Source organism: Carcharhinus amblyrhynchos, chromosome X, assembly GCF_965287045.1.
Source record: "Carcharhinus amblyrhynchos chromosome X, sCarAmb.v2.hapA, whole genome shotgun sequence".
NCBI lineage: Eukaryota > Metazoa > Chordata > Chondrichthyes > Carcharhiniformes > Carcharhinidae > Carcharhinus > Carcharhinus amblyrhynchos.
Window position 1 is genome coordinate 10,399,968 of NC_137359.1, and position 17,898 is coordinate 10,417,865.

The 17,898-nt window shown below is 40.6% G+C and overlaps 1 long non-coding RNA gene across 1 annotated transcript; it reads right to left on the reverse strand.

Moving 5' to 3' along the window:
- Positions 1–408: 408 nt before the first annotated feature.
- On the reverse strand, positions 409–17,567 carry LOC145362029 (uncharacterized). Its single transcript, XR_013889917.1, has 4 exons — positions 17,488–17,567; positions 13,803–13,843; positions 6,253–6,300; positions 409–6,119 (listed from the first exon to the last, which is right to left on the reverse strand). It is a non-coding gene; the product is annotated as an uncharacterized LOC145362029 (long non-coding RNA).
- Positions 17,568–17,898: the final 331 nt, after the last annotated feature.

Genomic DNA, 17,898 nt, shown 5'->3' on the forward strand with positions numbered 1-17,898 from the left:
GTTCTAGAATAGTCTGATGTTGTGCTCTTTCCCTGCTGGTAAGCACTTGAGCTTGGCTGACTAATTGTGTAGAGGAAACTGGAAAGTGAACCTGTGTTTCTAAATATTGGACAACATTTTAAAGCTGGACTTAATGTACCGAAGGAACCCAAATTAAAAGGAAGACCTACATTTATATAGTGCAATCCAACTTAAGTACTTTTGAAGTACAACAACTGTAATGTTGGAAATGCAGCAACCAATTTGCATATGGAAAAGATCCACAAACAGCAAAATGATAATGTCTAAATCATGTTTTGACAATGGCTGGGTCTAGATCATGATTTGACAATCACTGATTGGAGGATAAATATCAGCCAGAACAAGGTGGCGGTGGGGGGATATTTCATGTCCAATTGAGGGGGCAGATGGGGCTTTGATTTAACATCTCACGTGAAAGATGATGGGGCAGCAGTCCCTCAATACAGTATTAGAAGCGTCAGCCTACATTTTTGTGCAGGTTCCCAGGTTTAGGCTTGTAGCCACAACGTTCTGACTCAGATACAAGTGCGTTACTGGCAAATTAAATGGACAGTGACCCTATGATAAACTGCTGTGATTAAACTAGAAAAATGTTTCAGTATGTTTTCAGTATACAAATTCAACATATAAAAAAAACTAGAGTTATCTGGGCTGCAAGTATTATACAAGCCCCTGGAAGTGTGTACTGCAATGGTGAGTTGTTGCCGGAATCCAAGAATTAGAACAGATAGTATAACCCAGCTTGTAAATCGTAATGGATGTAGAAATCAAAGTAAATTTTCTAATTCATGCACCAATAGTTTTTTTTTCAGTACAGATCCTTTACATATATTCTCTGATGCAATTTCTTACTTATCAATAATGTGTTTAGAGATGGGGTGCATTTGAAAGTCTGTTCTGACTTTACATGAATTTTAAAAGAGCTATCATAATTTGTGATTTTACATTTGTTGATTTTCACAGGCAAGGATAGCACTTCAGTCAAGACAAAGAGCAGCTTCCATTGCATGTGTATTGCACACAAAACTCCAATCCATGGTCAGAATAATTAACAATATACTCTGAAAAATTTAGATGATTCATTGATACTCAAAAAATTCTGAAAGAACTGCTAGAAATATTCATTATACTAAAGAGCTCACACTTTCTGTCCTATTAACATTTCACCAAGTATAACAATTGTTTATAACCGAGGTCAAAATCAGAAAATCCTGATTTACATTCAGATTCAAAATCAATTAGAATTTGCATCAATAAATTTTTAGCAGCCCCAAACTTCTTGATTTATTCAGTACTGGAAGAACCATTCATATGATTATGCACATCTAAACAAATCAACTCCCAGCCAATTTCACTGTTAACTGAACAATACATTCATTTATCCATGCTGTTAGGGATTCTACTGATCAACAGTTGCAATTTACTGCCACTTTATGAATACATCTGAGCCAATTATTTGCAAGTGTGACAAATTTTTGGATGTGATGGATGCAAAACATTGCAAACAGTGGATCACTGGTGATATTATGTTGAAAACATGTAGGGAAATTCTGCTGTGGGAATTTTTTCCCTGGTGCTGTGGGGATTCAATTTCCTAATTTACTCTATTATTCTGTAAAAACTGTAAATGAGTGGTCTTCATTTAGTATATATTCATCTTAAAAGTAGTTAATTTTTAGCCCTTGCCTTTTAAAGCTGAGAATACACAGCAAGATAGCATGCAACATTTGGAAATAGGTTATCTTGTAGTTAGTAGAAATGGGGTGCAGCTGTGCTCAGGGACAGTCACAAGCTTTGCCAGTACATGGGGATGACTCTGAACTTGAACAACATGTCGCAGTGGTTCATCGAAGAACTGGGCAGAAATCCTGCACCTTTGACAGCACTGCAGTTGAGGTTAGGCAGCACAGGCATGTTTTTTAGCATCACCATGGATATGGTACAACTGTGAAAGGCAAACTTGAGACCGCGATGACTGCAGACTGAATGTGAGCGAGGACTCACTGATGCATTCATGGTTCCATCGCCAGTAAAGGGAGGGATGGTCATAACCCTATAAGTGCTGGATGTAGCAGGCACAAACCAATATGACCAAGCACAAATAATCTCTAAACAGTTAGTGTGTTTTTGTAACTGGTTTGTGACGTCTATGTGTCTCTGCTGCACATAGCAAGAAATTGGTAATTGTTGGGTAATAAAAACAATGCTGAAAATACACAGTAGTTCAGACAGCACTTAGGGGTTTTATTTTATATTGGAGGCATCCATAGCACCTCAGCTTTGTACAAGAAATGTTGGGTAATTAGAAGTTTAATGAAATTAGGTTTGTTGGAGTGGGAGATGGATCACAGGAATTGAGCTGTAAAAAGATGATTAGCTCAAGCAGAGTCAGAGAAAGAGGGACAGAGACAGAAAGAGACAGACAACTTGGTTCACTGTGCAGGCAGCAAAGGCAGTTGAGTACGACAACAGGCACCTGTTAATTCTGGTTTTGGGGCACTCACATCCTGCATCATTTTTCTTCAGCTTTTCCAGAAGCAGGGAGAAGAAAGAGGAAACTATAAAATGGCATCCCCATGCAGGGAGCCCCAACCAACTCCCCAAGCCAAAAATTGCCTGATATTTTCAGGTAAAAAAATAGTGTAAGCCAGCATTTTCCTTCCCTAAATACTGTGTTTTGTGATTGATTCTATCTCTCCCCACAGTTGTACTAAAATGCAAATATTCTCATTACCAAAATAAAAGACTTGCATTTATGTAGCACTTTTCATAACGACTAGATGTCTCGCAGCAAACCAACAAAACATTTGTTTTTCACTCGGTGAAAGGACCCGAATTCAAATGAGAAATACTTTGTTGGTTGAGTGTTATTAGAATATATATATTTTATAACTGTCAACACAAATGATAATCAGGCCCTTTGCTTCAAGAAACTAACTCAAATTACAAGAAAAGGCGCTCTGCCTCTAATACATTTTCTTAAAGTTTAGAGAAATAAATGTTACTGATGCAAAATCTAATCACTTTCATTGTTTTACAAGTATCCTAAGGGTAAAAGGGAGAGAGTATGGCCCATTAAGGATCACAGTGGTGATCTGTGCATAGAGCCAGAGGATGTAGGTAGGGGTCTAAATTGGTGTTCACTAGTGAGGGGGACAATGTGAGTATAGAAATCAGGGAAAAGGACTGTGGTACAAATTAAGAAATTAATGTAGAGAGGAGGTTCTGAGTGGTCAGGCAGGCTTAAAAGTAGATAAATCTCCAGGGCCGCATGAAATCTATCCCAGGCTGTTGAGTGGCCACAGAAGTGGTGCTGGAAGACAGCCAATGTGATGCCATTATTCAAGAAGAGATAAACCAGGAAATGACAGGCCAGTCAGTCAAACCTCAGTGGTGGGGAAACTATTGGAAGCAATTCTGAGAAACAGAATAAATATGCAATTGGAGAAGCAGGGATTAATCAACAACAGTCAGAGTGCTTTTTTTTAAAAAAGGGAGGTCATGTCTGACCAACTTGATTGTGTAGAGGACAGCAATGCATTTGAGAGAGTCTACTTGGACTACATCACATAGGAGACTGATAGTGAAGGTAAGAGCCCATGGGATCCAAGGAAATGTGGCAAATTGAATCTAGAACTGACCTAGTGGCAAGAAGCAGAAGGTGATGGTCAAGGGTTGTTTTTCTGACTGGAGGCCTGCGCTCAGTGGGGTCCCACAGGGATCAGTATTGGGGCCCTTACTGTTTGTGGTTTATATAAATGATTTAGACGAACGTAGGAGGGTTGATCAGTAAGTTCACATATTATATGAAAATTAGTTGGATGCTAAATAGCGAGGAGGATCACCTTAGATTACAGGAGGATGTGGACTGGCTGGTCAGATGGGCTGATCAGTGGCAAATGGAATTCAATCCAGCTAAGTGAGGTGACACACTTGGGCAGGACAAACAAGGCAAGGAGGGAATATATAATGAATGGCAGGGCCCTAGGAAGCACCTAAGATCTGAAGGACCTTAGTGTACACGTACACTGGTCCTTTAAGGTAGCGGGGCAGCTGTATAAAGTGGTTAAGAATGTACATGGTGCTTGCCTTTATTACCCAAAACAGAGTTTACAGCAGGGAGTTTATACTGGCATGATTTAAAACGTTGTTGCATTAGGCCACAGTTAGAGTATTGTGTAGTATGGTGGCACCATGGTTAGCACTGTTGTGTCACAGCACCAGGAACCAGGATTTGATTCTGGCCTTGGGTGACTTGTGTGTGTGGAGTTTGCACATTTTCTTCACGTCTGCATGGGTTTCCTCTCACATGCCAAAGATGTGTAGGTTATGTGACTGGCCTCGCTAAACTGTCCGTTAGTGTCCAAAGATGTGTAGGTTAGGTGGATTAGCCATGGTAAATGCATGGGGTTATGGGGATAGGGTGGAGGGGAGGGCCTGGGCAAAAATGCTCTTTCAGAAAGTCGATACAGACCAATGGGCCAAATGGCCTCCTTCTGCATTGTAGCAATTCTGTGATTGCGTGCAGTTCTGAAATTCACATTATAGGAGAGGGTATGTTAGCATTGGAAAGGGTGCAAGGAGATTTATTGGGGTGTCATCTGGGCCGGAGAATTTTAATTATGAAGAGAGATTGGATGTTTCTCTTGGAGCAAAGGAGACCGGGGGAGGGGCACATGATTGAAATGTAAAAAATAACGAGGGGCATGAATGGGGAGATCAATGGTCACAGGGTATAGAGTTAAGGCAAGGGGCAGGAGGTTTAAAGGGGATATGAGGAAAAACCTTTTCACCCAGAAGTTGTTGGTAGATTAGAACTCACTGCTTGAAAGGGTGGTGGAGACAGACATTTAAGAACTACTTAGATGTGCACATGATGCCAAGCCATAGAAGGCTATGGGCCAAGTGCTGGAAAATGGGATAGAATAGTTATGTGGTTGTTTTTGATCCATCATGACTGCATAGGTCAAAGGGCCTTTTCTGTGCTGTAGACCTTTATGACTCCAACCAACAAGGAGAATCTTATTTTCCAGAGGATTTAAAAATATATTGAAATAATTTGTTCCAAAAACAGGAAAAATTGAAAACATCAGATGATGTGAAGCTTAATGTTATGAACACTATTTGAGAACATTATTATATATCGCATAACAGCTCAAGATGAAGAACGAGCTGCTGGTAAAAGTCACTAGTTTTGCAGCAAATAAAACTACCAACCTATCATTATAGATAACAAGAAAGATTTCACCAATTGCCTAGAAGTGGAATTAATGGAGTGAACGCAATTATGCATTTCAGTGTACTCTTATTATGTTGTCATTTGCTCACTGCTAAATTGGTCAACTTAAGTTTGGTAAACAAAAGCCAATAATGAGCATATGCTCACAATGAGCTTAGTTTACATACTTGTGACCTGCTGAGATCAAAATGAAACTGGGGTATATTTATTAGGCACAAGAAAGGGTAAGAAAAAATCCAGCCCTTAGTCATACCCTTTCCCCAGAGTATCACTCCTTGGCATTACTGGAAGAAGTGCATCCCAGTGTGGAAACCAGCATTCCCACTGCCATTGTTTGACAACTGTAGGAAATTCCCCATTGAGATTTTGCAGAATAAGGTCCTCTTGAAATTATTAGGAATCAACTGGATGTGAACTTGGGATGCCATATTCCTATCTTAGCAAGAATCACTGTCTTCACATGAATTTTGCTTAACATACAGAAAAATGTACTTGACAATGGTATGTGCTTTCCATGCTGTGATTTTCTTAATTATACCCATCACATCTAACAGGCAATAATTTACATTTGGGCATCTGGCATCCGGCATCCACCCTTCTGATAGCTGTGGAATATTGGAATTCAGCCTTTATGCTGAGGCAGGTCATAAGACAAAATGTCAAGTTCAGGACACTCATTAGCATTTGGATGGCAAAACTTGTAGCGCTTGCCGCAGATGCAGAGGTTGCGCAAGACGTCTCAGCAAATGTCATCAATGCTATTGGCAGCCTTGTTGTTACCACTGTTGACTATATAATCTGTACCTGACAGTTTTACAGATTAATTCAGCGCTGCTCAGTCAAGATGCTCAACAAGGAACTGCAAAAGAAAAACAAGTCATGTCTTTACAAAGAAAGAGGGAATCATCCACAAAATAACTGATTCATCCACCTCACAATGATTAAAACATTAATCTAAAGTACACTGTTAATTTAATCATGGACATACGTACAAGGAATAATGAAATTTCAGCCTTTCACCCTCTCCTGATTTCTTCTTTCTGTTCCCAAAGGCAATACAAATATATCAGATTCGGCAGTTTTCTGATATTGTACCTACCAGATGTATATTGATTATGCACGGACCCAAACAAACAACCTTTCCTTGCAGAGGCATCGAAGCCAAACCTAATCCAATGACCACTGCATGCAATTACAGGAGGATTCATTACAGAGTGGTCAGGCATGAGATCGCACCCTGATTTTTTTCCTCCCTAATGCAAGAGAGAAATTGTAGCATCCCTGCTGACACCATGGCCGAGATCAGCTAACTCACAACATCTGGAATACTGTGTACAGTTAGGGTCTCCTTATTTGGGAAAAATATATATAATTGCGCTGTCAGTACAGAGAAGGTTCCTATCTCTCATTCAGGACTCATCTTGTGAAGAAAGGTTTGTCTAAACTCATTGCAGTTTAAAAGAATGAGGTGATCTTATTGAAACATACAAGATCCTAAGGGGGCTGGATAGGGTGGATACCAGGAGGACATTTCTCTTGTTGGGGAAACTAGAACCATGGGACACAGTTTAAGAACAAGAGGTCTTCCTTTTACAACAGAGATCAGGAGAATTGTTTTCTCTCAGGGTCATCAATACATGGAATTCTCTTCCCTAGAAAGAAGTGGAGGCTAAATTATTGAATTCACTTGAGGCCAACTTAGATAGATTTTAGATCTAGATAAGAGATTCAAGGGTTCTGGGGGGCAGGCAGGAAAGTGGAGTTGAGACCACAATCAGATCAGCCATGACAGGTAGATAGAGGGGAACCGGTGGATGTGGTGTTTTTAGATTTCCAAAAGGCATTTGATAAGGTGCCTCACAAAAGGTTGCTGCAAAAGGTTAGGGTGCACGGAGTTGGGGGTAAGGTGTTAGCGTGGATAGAGGATTGGTTGTCTAATAGGAAGCAAAGAGTTGGAATCAATGGGTGCTTTTCTGGTTGGCAGTTGGTGACTAGTGGAGTGCCGCAGGGATCGGTGCTGGGGCCTCAACTGTTTACCATTTACATAGATGATCTGGAGGAGGGGGCTGAGTGTAGGGTAACGAAATTTGCTGATGACACAAAGATGAGTGGGACGCAGGTTGATGGGTTTTTGATAAGCGAGGGGATTAAGGGTTATGGGGAGAGGGCGGGAATGTGGAACTGAGCCACGACAGATCAGCCATGATCTTATTGAATGACGGGGCAAGCTCGAAGGGCTAGATGGCCTACTCCTGCTCCTATTTCTTATGTTATGTTCTTATGTTCTAAAAGCAAATTGCATGGAGGGTGTGGAAAGTCTGCAGAGAGATCTAGATAGGCTGAGCGAGTGGGCAAGGACCTGGCAGATGGAGTACAATGTTAGTAAGTGTGAGGTTATCCACTTTGGCAGAAATAATAGTAGGAGGGATTATTATTTAAAAGGCGAAAAGCTGCAGCATGCTACGGTGCAGAGGGACCTGGGGGTCCTTGTGCACGAATCGCAAAAACCCACTCTGCAGGTTCAGCAGGTGATCAAGAAGGCGAATGGAATGATGGCCTTTATAGTGAGGGGGATAGAATATAAAAGTAGGGAGGTCTTGCTGCAATTGTACAGGGTACTGGTGAGGCCGCAGCTGGAGTACTGTGTGCAGTTTTGGTCACCGCACTTGCGCAAGGATATATTGGCCTTGGAGGGAGTGCAGAGAAGGTTCACTAGGCTGATACCAGAGATGAGGGGGTTAGCCTATGAAGACAGACTAAATAGACTGGGTCTGTACTCGGAGTTTAGAAGGCTGAGGCGGGGGATCTTATACAGACATATAAGATAATGAAGGAGATAGATAGGGTAGAGGTAGAGAGATTCTTCCCGCTTAGAAAGGATAGCAGAACTAGAGGGCACAGCCTCAAAATAAGAGGGGGGGGTGCAGTTTAGATCAGAGTTGAGGAGGAACTTCTTCACTCAAAAAGGGTGGTGAATCTCTGGAATTCTCTGCCCGTTGAAGTGGTGGAGGCTACCTCGCTGAATATATTTAACTCACGGGTACATAGGTTTCTGATAGACAAGGAAATTAAGGGTTATGGGGAGAAAGCGGGAAAGTGGAACTGATCCACTTCAGATCAGCCATGATCTTATTGAATGGCTGGACAGGCTCAAAGGGCTAGATGGCTTACTCCTGCTCCTATTTCTTGGGGGTAGGGGTGGAGCAGGCACAAAAAGGTTGAATGGCCTACTCCTAGAGTCTTATGTTCCTAGGTCAGTGATCAAAACTTGGGACTTAACTTCTATAGCTCAATTACTCATGTTCTAAATGAGCTGAGCCATCACTGGAACGCCCCAATTTGTTTCTATTGATATGGAGTTTTTAAAAAAAAAGTCAGACGTGTGTAGTCTACCCACATACACCATTCGACAGGGATTATCAGCTATCAAGCAGGGAATTTGGTTGATTTGTCTTTCCACAGCCTGAGAACATTGTAACCAGTTATAATGTTCCCACAACTGTTCTGGCTGGGATCAGCAAAAATCAACAGCATCATGGATTGAACTTGGAAGATTATTGGTCTATCAGGCTCAATACAAAAATCAAGCAGTGCATTTAAACACTGAGCTATAAAGAAAGAACATCAGTGCAATCTTTAATCAGTCACTGGAAGGCTATAGTGACTTGCGCACTGAAGAGAATCAGAACTTTCACCACATCTCCCTTAGAAACATAGCAGCAATCTCATGTGTGCTTTGTGGTGCCATGGGGATATTAAGCTAGCAATATACCACTCTGATGCATAACCTGTCAGACCACCGCAAACCCTTTCCATTTTAGCACCCTGTAACCATTCTAGGCTATACTAATGATGAAACTCTTCAACAAAAGAAAATTCATGGATAGAACATTTCTGAGCATAATTAATAAAACACACCCCAACACTAACAGGGCTGTGGGGAAAAAAAACCCAGAAGGCAAGTGGAAATGTTACCTTTTTCACCGCTTATGAAGGCAATAAATCAATAAAAGAGCTAGCTAAATTAGCTGAGGACAATTCTGTTTGTTCCCCTGCAACATGGAAACATCAACAATATGATCAATATTGAGGCAAAATTACAGTGGAATAGAATTCAAGAGACTCATGGCTTTAAAAAAAAGCCTGGATATGAACCATTCAAAATTAAACATTTAAATGAGCATAGAGTCAGAAAAATTTGACATTTTCATAAAAACAGGTGAAATATATGCGTTTTTGTTAAAACTTGCAGAAAGTTTGCCGCCATCACATTCTGTCCTGTCAAGGCGCAAAAAACATGTGCTCAGCATATTTAAATCAACTAATTAAGGCTTTTATGCATCTTTATGCGCTGAGTGGTTGTTTCTAATTTATGCAAACAACAGAAATGTGTCTTTATGCGGAGGCCAGCTGTTTTTAATTATGTAAACAGCAGAAATGCAACTTATTTTACATAATGCTGTCATTCTTAAATTATTGAAAATAAAACCATAATAGCAATTACCAGCCACTTTGAAGAACTTCAAATCACCACGCAGGGAAATCAATTGAACAGGAGGCCATTTTAAATAAGCTGTGTGAAATACAACAGTGCACCAAAAACACACACCAATTAGTATACAGACTCCATCTAGGGGCCAAATTAAGTTGTATCCCTGCTTGACATTTGGCACGGCTCTTTCCAAGTGGTAAAACAATTTAGTCTGAATGAACAGTGTATGTCATAATTCACTGACACATTTAAGTATATACTCCTATCGCAAACAATGCAACAGGCAGAAAAATGAACCCATTTCAGCTAAGAATGGCTTTCACACACAAACATTAGTTCCCTGTGTTTTGGGACAAATTAGTCACCGTGCAAAGCAAAAAGAAAACATTTTAAATAACACAGTTGTCACTTACCCACATAAGATTTCCAACAGAAAGATACTCAACTGGATCTTGGAGGATCTTGCTTGAAATCCATCCCAAATTGACCCACAAATCATTTATCTGTCACTGCATTCTTATTGCTATTAAGAAGCCGATCCCGCATTTTGAGGGATGAGGTGAGCTTATCCGACAAACTACTACTGTTAAAGCTTCATTAAATTAGTCAGAGATGTTCAATCCTACTCTCACAGATCTCCAATGGTGTTGCTCAGTCAAAAGTTATGCATTTGTAAGGAAGGGTGCTACAGTGGAAAATGCTACACATTTACATTGTCAAAATTTTTCACATTTTAGCCATTGAACTGTTTTAGTTTATTGGTTCCCCTTGCATTCCATTCTACGCACATGCATGCAAGGTGATAGGAGAGGGGTTTAGGGGAAGGAAATCAAAACAGACAGCACTCTGAGCAGGAGTCCCTCGAAGCTTGATTAGCCCTCACCTTGTTGTCCACTGGCTCCCTAGCATTTGCTTTTATCTCAGTGTATCAGGGATCATGCTATTTTAGCGAAATAAGAAATTTTACATATGAGCCAAACATATAAAAACTTTGAATTGAGATGGAACATATTTAATTCTCAATTATTTCTTGGAACATGGGCAATGCTGTTGTGGTCACATTTATTGCCTATCAGCCCAACACCTAGTTGCCACCGGGCTTTTGTGATCCATTTTCTTTGAATTGATTTGTCACATGTATTGGGATACAGTGAAAAGTATTGTTTCTTGTGGGCTATACAGACAAAACATATCGTTCACAGAGTATATGGGGAGAAGGAAAGGATAGGGTGCAGAATATAGTGTTGCAGTTACTGATAGGGTGAAGAGAAAGATCAGTTTAATATGTGATAGGATCATTCAAAAGTCTGATGGCAGCAGGGAAGAAGTTGTTCTTGAGTCAGATGGTACATGTTCTCAGACAGAAGGAGGTGGAAGAGAACATATCCAGGGTGTGTGGGATCCTTGATTATGCTGGCTGCTTTCCCAAGGTAGCAGCAAGTATACATGAAGCCGATAGGTGGGAGGCTGGGTTTGCATGATGGACTGGGCCAAGTTCACAACCTTTTGTAGTTTCTTGAGGTCTTGGTCGGAGCAGGAACCATACCAAGTTGTAATGTATCCGGAAAGGATGCTTTTTATGGTGCATCTGTAAAAATTGGTGCACAGTCATAGTGACCAACAGAGCTTTTACAATATATGCCAAGTCAGGATGATGCATGAACAAGAATGGGGCTGGGCAATGATGGTATTACCATATTACTGTTCAGGTACTTCTTGGTGACAGAAGTTGCAGAGTGCTGTCAAAGCAAGCTTTGTGAGCTTGCTGCAGTGCATCGTACAGAAGAACTTGTCCGGTGGCAACGGCATTGATCAACACCCGGTGGTGTTAGGCATTTTCAGAACTGTTCGGGTCCATAATCTAGGTGAGTGATGAACACTTCATCAGTCCTGATTTCAGTCTTATAGTTAAGCAGTTTTTGAGAACTCAAAGTGAGACACTTCTCAAAACAGCACCCCAACTCTGCCCTGCTCTATTAGTTAATGCATCGATATAGCTGGTTTAGTTAGGATTCTGGCCAATGGTCACTACAAAGTCATTGTTAGTGGAAGACTGCAGCAGAGGAGATGCCATCAGTTAGGAAGGACAGTTGGCATTTTTCTTGCTAGAGATACTCACTGGTTTGCTGCATCTTAATTAGAATTGTGAATACAGACGAATGCTTGTTAGCAAAGAGATAGACCATTTCCAACTTTTAGAGAGAGGGTTTTTGAATAAACAGCTGAAGATACTTAGCAGGGAACAAAAAGTTGAGGGATTTGTAGGGAAAAATAGCCAAAATTGGCTTAGTGATAGGAGGCAGAGAGTGATAGTCAAAGGTTGTTTTTGTGACTGGAAGCCTGTGTCTAGTGGCGTTCTGCAGGGATTGGAGCTGGGTCCCTTGGTTGTTTGTAGTGTACATTAGTGATCTGAACATGAATGTAGGAAGTACAAGTTCATGAATGACACAAAAATTGGTGATGTGGTAAACAGTGAGGAGCAAAACCTTAGATGACAGGACGGTGTAGACAGGCAAGTTAGATGGGCAGAACAGTGACCCTGAAAAGTATAAGGCAATGCATTTTGGGAGCACTAATAAAGGCAAGGGGATATACAATGAATGGTCTGAGAATCAGAGTGACCTTCGTGTGCATGTCCATAGATCTCTGAAGACAGCAAGACAGGTAGATAAGGTGGTTAAGGTGACATATTGGATACTTTAGTGTATAATGGAGTTGTATAAAACGCTGGTTAAGCCACAGCTAGAGTAGTGTGTGCAGTTCTCGTCACCACACTATAGAAAGGAATTGATTGCACTAGAGGGTGCAGAGGAGATTCACGAGGATGTTGCTTGGGATGGAATGTTTCAACTATCAAGAGAGACTGGATAGGCTGGGATCATTTACCTTGGAGCAGGGAAGGTTGAAAGGGGACCAGATTGAGGTGTATAAAATCATAGGCCAGGTGGTTTATGGGAGATGTGAGGAAAAATCTTATTCACCCAGAGGGTGGTGTGAATCTGGAACACTCTGCCTGAGGGTGGTAGAGATGGGAACCCACACAGAATTTAAGAATTATTTGAACGAGCACTTGAATGGCATGACATACAAGACTACAGAACAAGAGCTGGAAAATGGGATTAGAATAGATAGGTGCTTGATGGCTGGCACAGACACAACAGGCCGAAGGGCTCTTTTTGTTCTGTAAAACTGTATGACAATAATACAGTGCAGCTTGTGGCCACAGCCAGGACCCAGCTTACATACAATTTTTCTGTAACGTGGTCACAAAAATGAAAAGGCTCATGTAAATATAGCATGTTGATCCATGCTTTGTTAGTAGGATAAAAAGTGTATTCTTCAGATGAATCAGGACTAGAGACAAAAGGATAATTGGGCCAGGGGACATAATTCAATACACAGCCAAAATTGTTTCTTGGATCCTATTTTTACATTCCCATTCTAAGTTTCCACATCTGTCATGTTGACATAAACAACCATGTCATCAGATTAACTGCAAATATATTGATTTATAATGGATATATTTATATATAGATACAAAATTAGTATATTCAACACAGATATGCTGATTTGCTAATATTAAAGTGCCCATGCTCACATTTATAATGCAAAACTATGTAAACTTCTCCCTTGCAAGTGGAGGCACTACTACACGGCCAATAGTAGGTGGGTGTAACTATTAGTTTTTGGTATAAATATGCACGGGGATTTATGATAAGAATTTATGAAAAAAAGAGCAGCAGGTCACTATCGGGTCCCTTAAGCCTGCTCTTCCATCCAATAAGATGATGGCTGATCCACTTCAACTTCATTTTCCTGCTTTATCCCCATATCCGTCAATTCCCTTCAGTAAGAACCCAATGTGACTTTAAAACGGGGACAGAGTAACAGCTGCATGCACTATCCAATTATTTCCATTGCTCTAATGTAACTTTATCTGAAGATTACATTTGGTTTTGATTCCCCTTATGGAACACCATGCAAGCACACCTTTCATCCATCACACACGAGACATCAGTATGCCGTTTTAAAATCTTGCATCACACTTACACCCAATTGCTTCAGCTTTCATCTTCATACACAGCAAACCACTGAAATAAATGTACAAACAGGAAAATTTTAAACCAAACATCAGGATGGCACAGTAGCAGAGTGGTTAGCACTACTGTATCACCGCACCAGGGACCCAGGTTAAATTGTGGCCTTGGGTGAGTGTGTGTGTGAAGTCTGCACATTCTCCCCGTGACTGCATGGGTTTCCTCTGGGTGCTCTGAAGATGTGCAGGTTAAGTGGACTGGCCATGGTAAATTGCCCCTTAGTGTCCCAAGATGTGTAGGTTAGATGGTTCAGCCATGGTAAATGTGTGTCATTTTGTGGAAAGGGCCAGGGAGAGGACCTGGGTAAAATACTCTGTCAAGAGTTGGTGCAAACTCTGCACTGGAGGAATTCTATGATATAATAGTGTTACTAACCTTGCCTATACTACAATTGTACCTTGTAAATTCAAATTGCCTCTACTAATATTTTCCATTTGTGGTCCCACATGTAAAAAGCCTGAGACTTAACCTCACATTGAGAGACATCACTTGCAGTTTAAAAAAAAAACTCCCATTGTGCAATAGCTTCTAGAAGGTACTTCCGCATCAGCCAGCGTGTGCCAGGATTTCTAAGCCCTGAACTCTCTTCCACTCCTATGTATTGATGGCTAATTCCTGCAGATAATAAACCTCCCAGGAAACCATTCAAATCTGCAGAAAAAGTAACAGTTGGCTTTTATTGTGTTAAAAAAAAAAGGAGACATGGTGTGAACTCCCAACTTTATCTGAAACAATTCTGAAATCAAAAACAGTGTGAACATTAGCTGATCTCCCATGACGATATTCAGCAAATTCTGTAAGCCATCTGAACACAGATTAAACCACAAATGAAACTGGCAAGTGTGGGAGAATATGAACAGGAACAACTTTAAGTCTTTATATTTTGTACTGTATTCATTTATGTCTGCTTATTATTCTCAAATAATCAGGCAACAAAAAAAGTTGCAAGCTGTGGAATGACTAAACAACTCAAGTTAGGTGGCTTGGAATGAATGCTCCCAAAACAGAATGTTTTTACTCTTTTTGGCAACACTTTCATATTCATTTCATCTATGGAGCAAGTTAATCTTTTAAATTACACAAATATTTTGTGGGTTACCCCACAAGATTAAGAGAAATATCCTGTTTGATGGGACGAGGAGGGCAGAAAGAGTGAAGCATAATTTCTGCTTTGGGACAGTGATCCAGACACACATAGAACATAACAGCGCAGTACAGGCCCTTCGGCCCTCGATGTTGCACCGATCAGTGGAACCAATCTAATGACCCTCTAACCTAAACTATTCCAATGTTATCCATATGCCTATCCACTGACCATTTGAACGCCCTTAAAGTTGGCGAGTCCACAACTGCTGCAGGCAGGGCATTCCACAACCTTACTACCCTCTGAGTAAAAGAACCTACCTCTGACATCCGTCCTATAATTACCACCCCTTAATTTAAAGCTATGTCCCCTCGTGTTAGCCATCACCATCCGAAGTAAAAGGCTCTCACTGTCCACCCTATCCAATCCTTTGATCATCTTGTATGCAGTGGTAGCACTGGTTTTCAGAATTAAATTTTTTGCTTTAGTTTCTGCTCAAATTCATTTGCGCATTAGCAAACAAAATCTTCTGTAAGCAATGCAATTGGGCCGCATTTTAGGAAGTTATTTTGCTGCATCAAAAATATGCCTTGACATATTTGAGTGGTAACCTGATGCAATTTTATGAATGCAGCTGAAAATGGGTTTGCCACAAAATAAGCATTGTAATCAGCCTAGACCAATGATTTAAAACTAAACCCAAATTTCAATCTGAAAATTACTTTTTAATAACCACACAATTATTTATCCATTCTATTGGTACACAGTAGTCTGTGTATATTTACTATTTTAGACCATGACAATTAATGCCCTCCACCTAAAAAAGCTGAAACATTAAAGCCACCTCAAAGGTCTGCAAACAAGCCCAATTAGTGAAATTCACCAAACTGATTATTTCAATCTGCAACATAGTTAGTTTTACATGTATTTAAGTTTTATTTTACCTTGGTTCCTATAGTTATGAGAGAAAACACTGGGACCATAGCACATGCTAGAAAATATGCCAGGATAGTGCATGGATGACATAGTCAATTGCAGGTTTAAGCATGTAATTCACCTCCATGTCAGAGAGAGAAGCGAGAGCTCAGATATGGGCAGCAAGAACGCCAAACCAAGGTGAGGGGCTTTTAATAGAACATAGAACATAGTTGCGCCGATCATATCCCTAACTACCAGGCCTATTTATAACCCTCAATCCCATTAAATCCCATTTAACAAGGCAAAAACACAAAAGAAGGTGCCCCAAATCAAAAATATGAAATCCTTTATTTTTAAAGCCAAGCTTCTCATCCTTTGCGCCCAGATAAAGTGTCGGATCAAACTCAAGATGAGGTGCAATGCCTAATCGTGTCAGCTTGGATCCTGTTTCTCTCTCCTGTGGGGGTCCATGAATTGGATTCAGTTAGAAACATAGAATTCATACAGTGCAGAAAAGGGCCATTGAGGCCATCCAGTCTGAACCGACTCTCTAACAGAGTGTCTTTCTCAGGCCCATCCCTTGCCCCATTCCTGTAACCTACATATTTACCCCACTAATCCCCTGAATCTACAGATCTTGCGACACTCAAGGGCAATTTACCATGGCCAGTCTCCAGCTAACCTGTACATTTTTGGAACCGTGGGAGGAAACAAAGCATCCAGTGGAAACTGACGCAGACACAGGGAGAACATGAAAATTCCACAGTCACCCCAGACCTGAATGGAAACCAGGTCCCTGGCAGCATGAGGGAGCAGTTCTAATCATGGTACCACAACTGGATTTTGAAGCAAGCGAGGAATGGATCTGGGTTTGTCTGGTCCACTCTGAACATTGGCTTTGTAATTTAAAGGATAGAATAAAAATTTTAAAAACATAATTAGAGACCAAGAGACAGAGACAATTGTGAGACAAACATACAAAGAAAGCGGGCAAAGCAAAAAGCATAGAAAGTAGACAAAAAGATCAAGGGACAGAGACAATGTAATTGTGTGAGCAACATACAAAGAAAGAGGGCAAAGCGAAAGGCATAGAAAGTAGACAAAACGTACGAGAAGCGAAAATCAGTTACACTCAGACACTCTAAAACGTGATGAGCAACGCCAAAGGAGATCAGTTGTTAAATGAATGTTCATATCTAAAATTTTAAAAGCATGTTCGGTAGACTTTTGCTATCAACGATAAGCCTCTAATGACCCGGCTTCCTTCCCCCGAACTTCATCAGGATCTATTGCTCTAAAATATGATACGAATTGGGCCTTTCAGAAAATTAAAACATAAAATAATTTATTTTTGAGAATTTGATTTCACGGTTAAATCATTCGACAAAGTGACTGGGAACCCCAGCGCCTCCAAATTACAGCTCTTGACCCGGGGTGTCTCAAACGCGCTCGCTGGATTTCAGGCTGTAATGGCGCCTTTAGGCCTCGACTTCCTGTTACAAATAAAAATGACCCCGACCCGCCAACAAACGTGAATCTTCTCCATACAGCGTGTACACAGTCAAATATTGGCATAATCTCAGTGAATCCGAAACTATAACATGTATTGAAACTCACAAACCAGGGATGGGTTTACCTATACAGCACAGCACAACACAGCTCCTTCCCTCACAAGCTCCGACACAAAGAGGCTCAACGCAGGTCCTCCCAGTCAAGGGTAACTTCACGACAAAGAGCTTCAAACTCGGTCCTCCCAGTCAAGAAGGACTCCAACAGAAAAAGGCGCAACACAAGCGTCTTGGACAGTAAGGGAAAAGGCCACTAGGTAAATAGCAAACGTCATCTGCCAAATGGAAAGCACTCATTTGGATTTAAAATGTGATTCTTTTTCATTTTAGAAAACGCAGCACACAATACATTAAATACTTTTGAAATTAGAATTATTTATTTTTGTCAAAGGTCTGATGCCTGAACAAGGGTTTCGATTGTGTCTGGATAGAGGGTGTACAGACTTTTTAAAAAATGAATATTTAGTAATCAAATATTC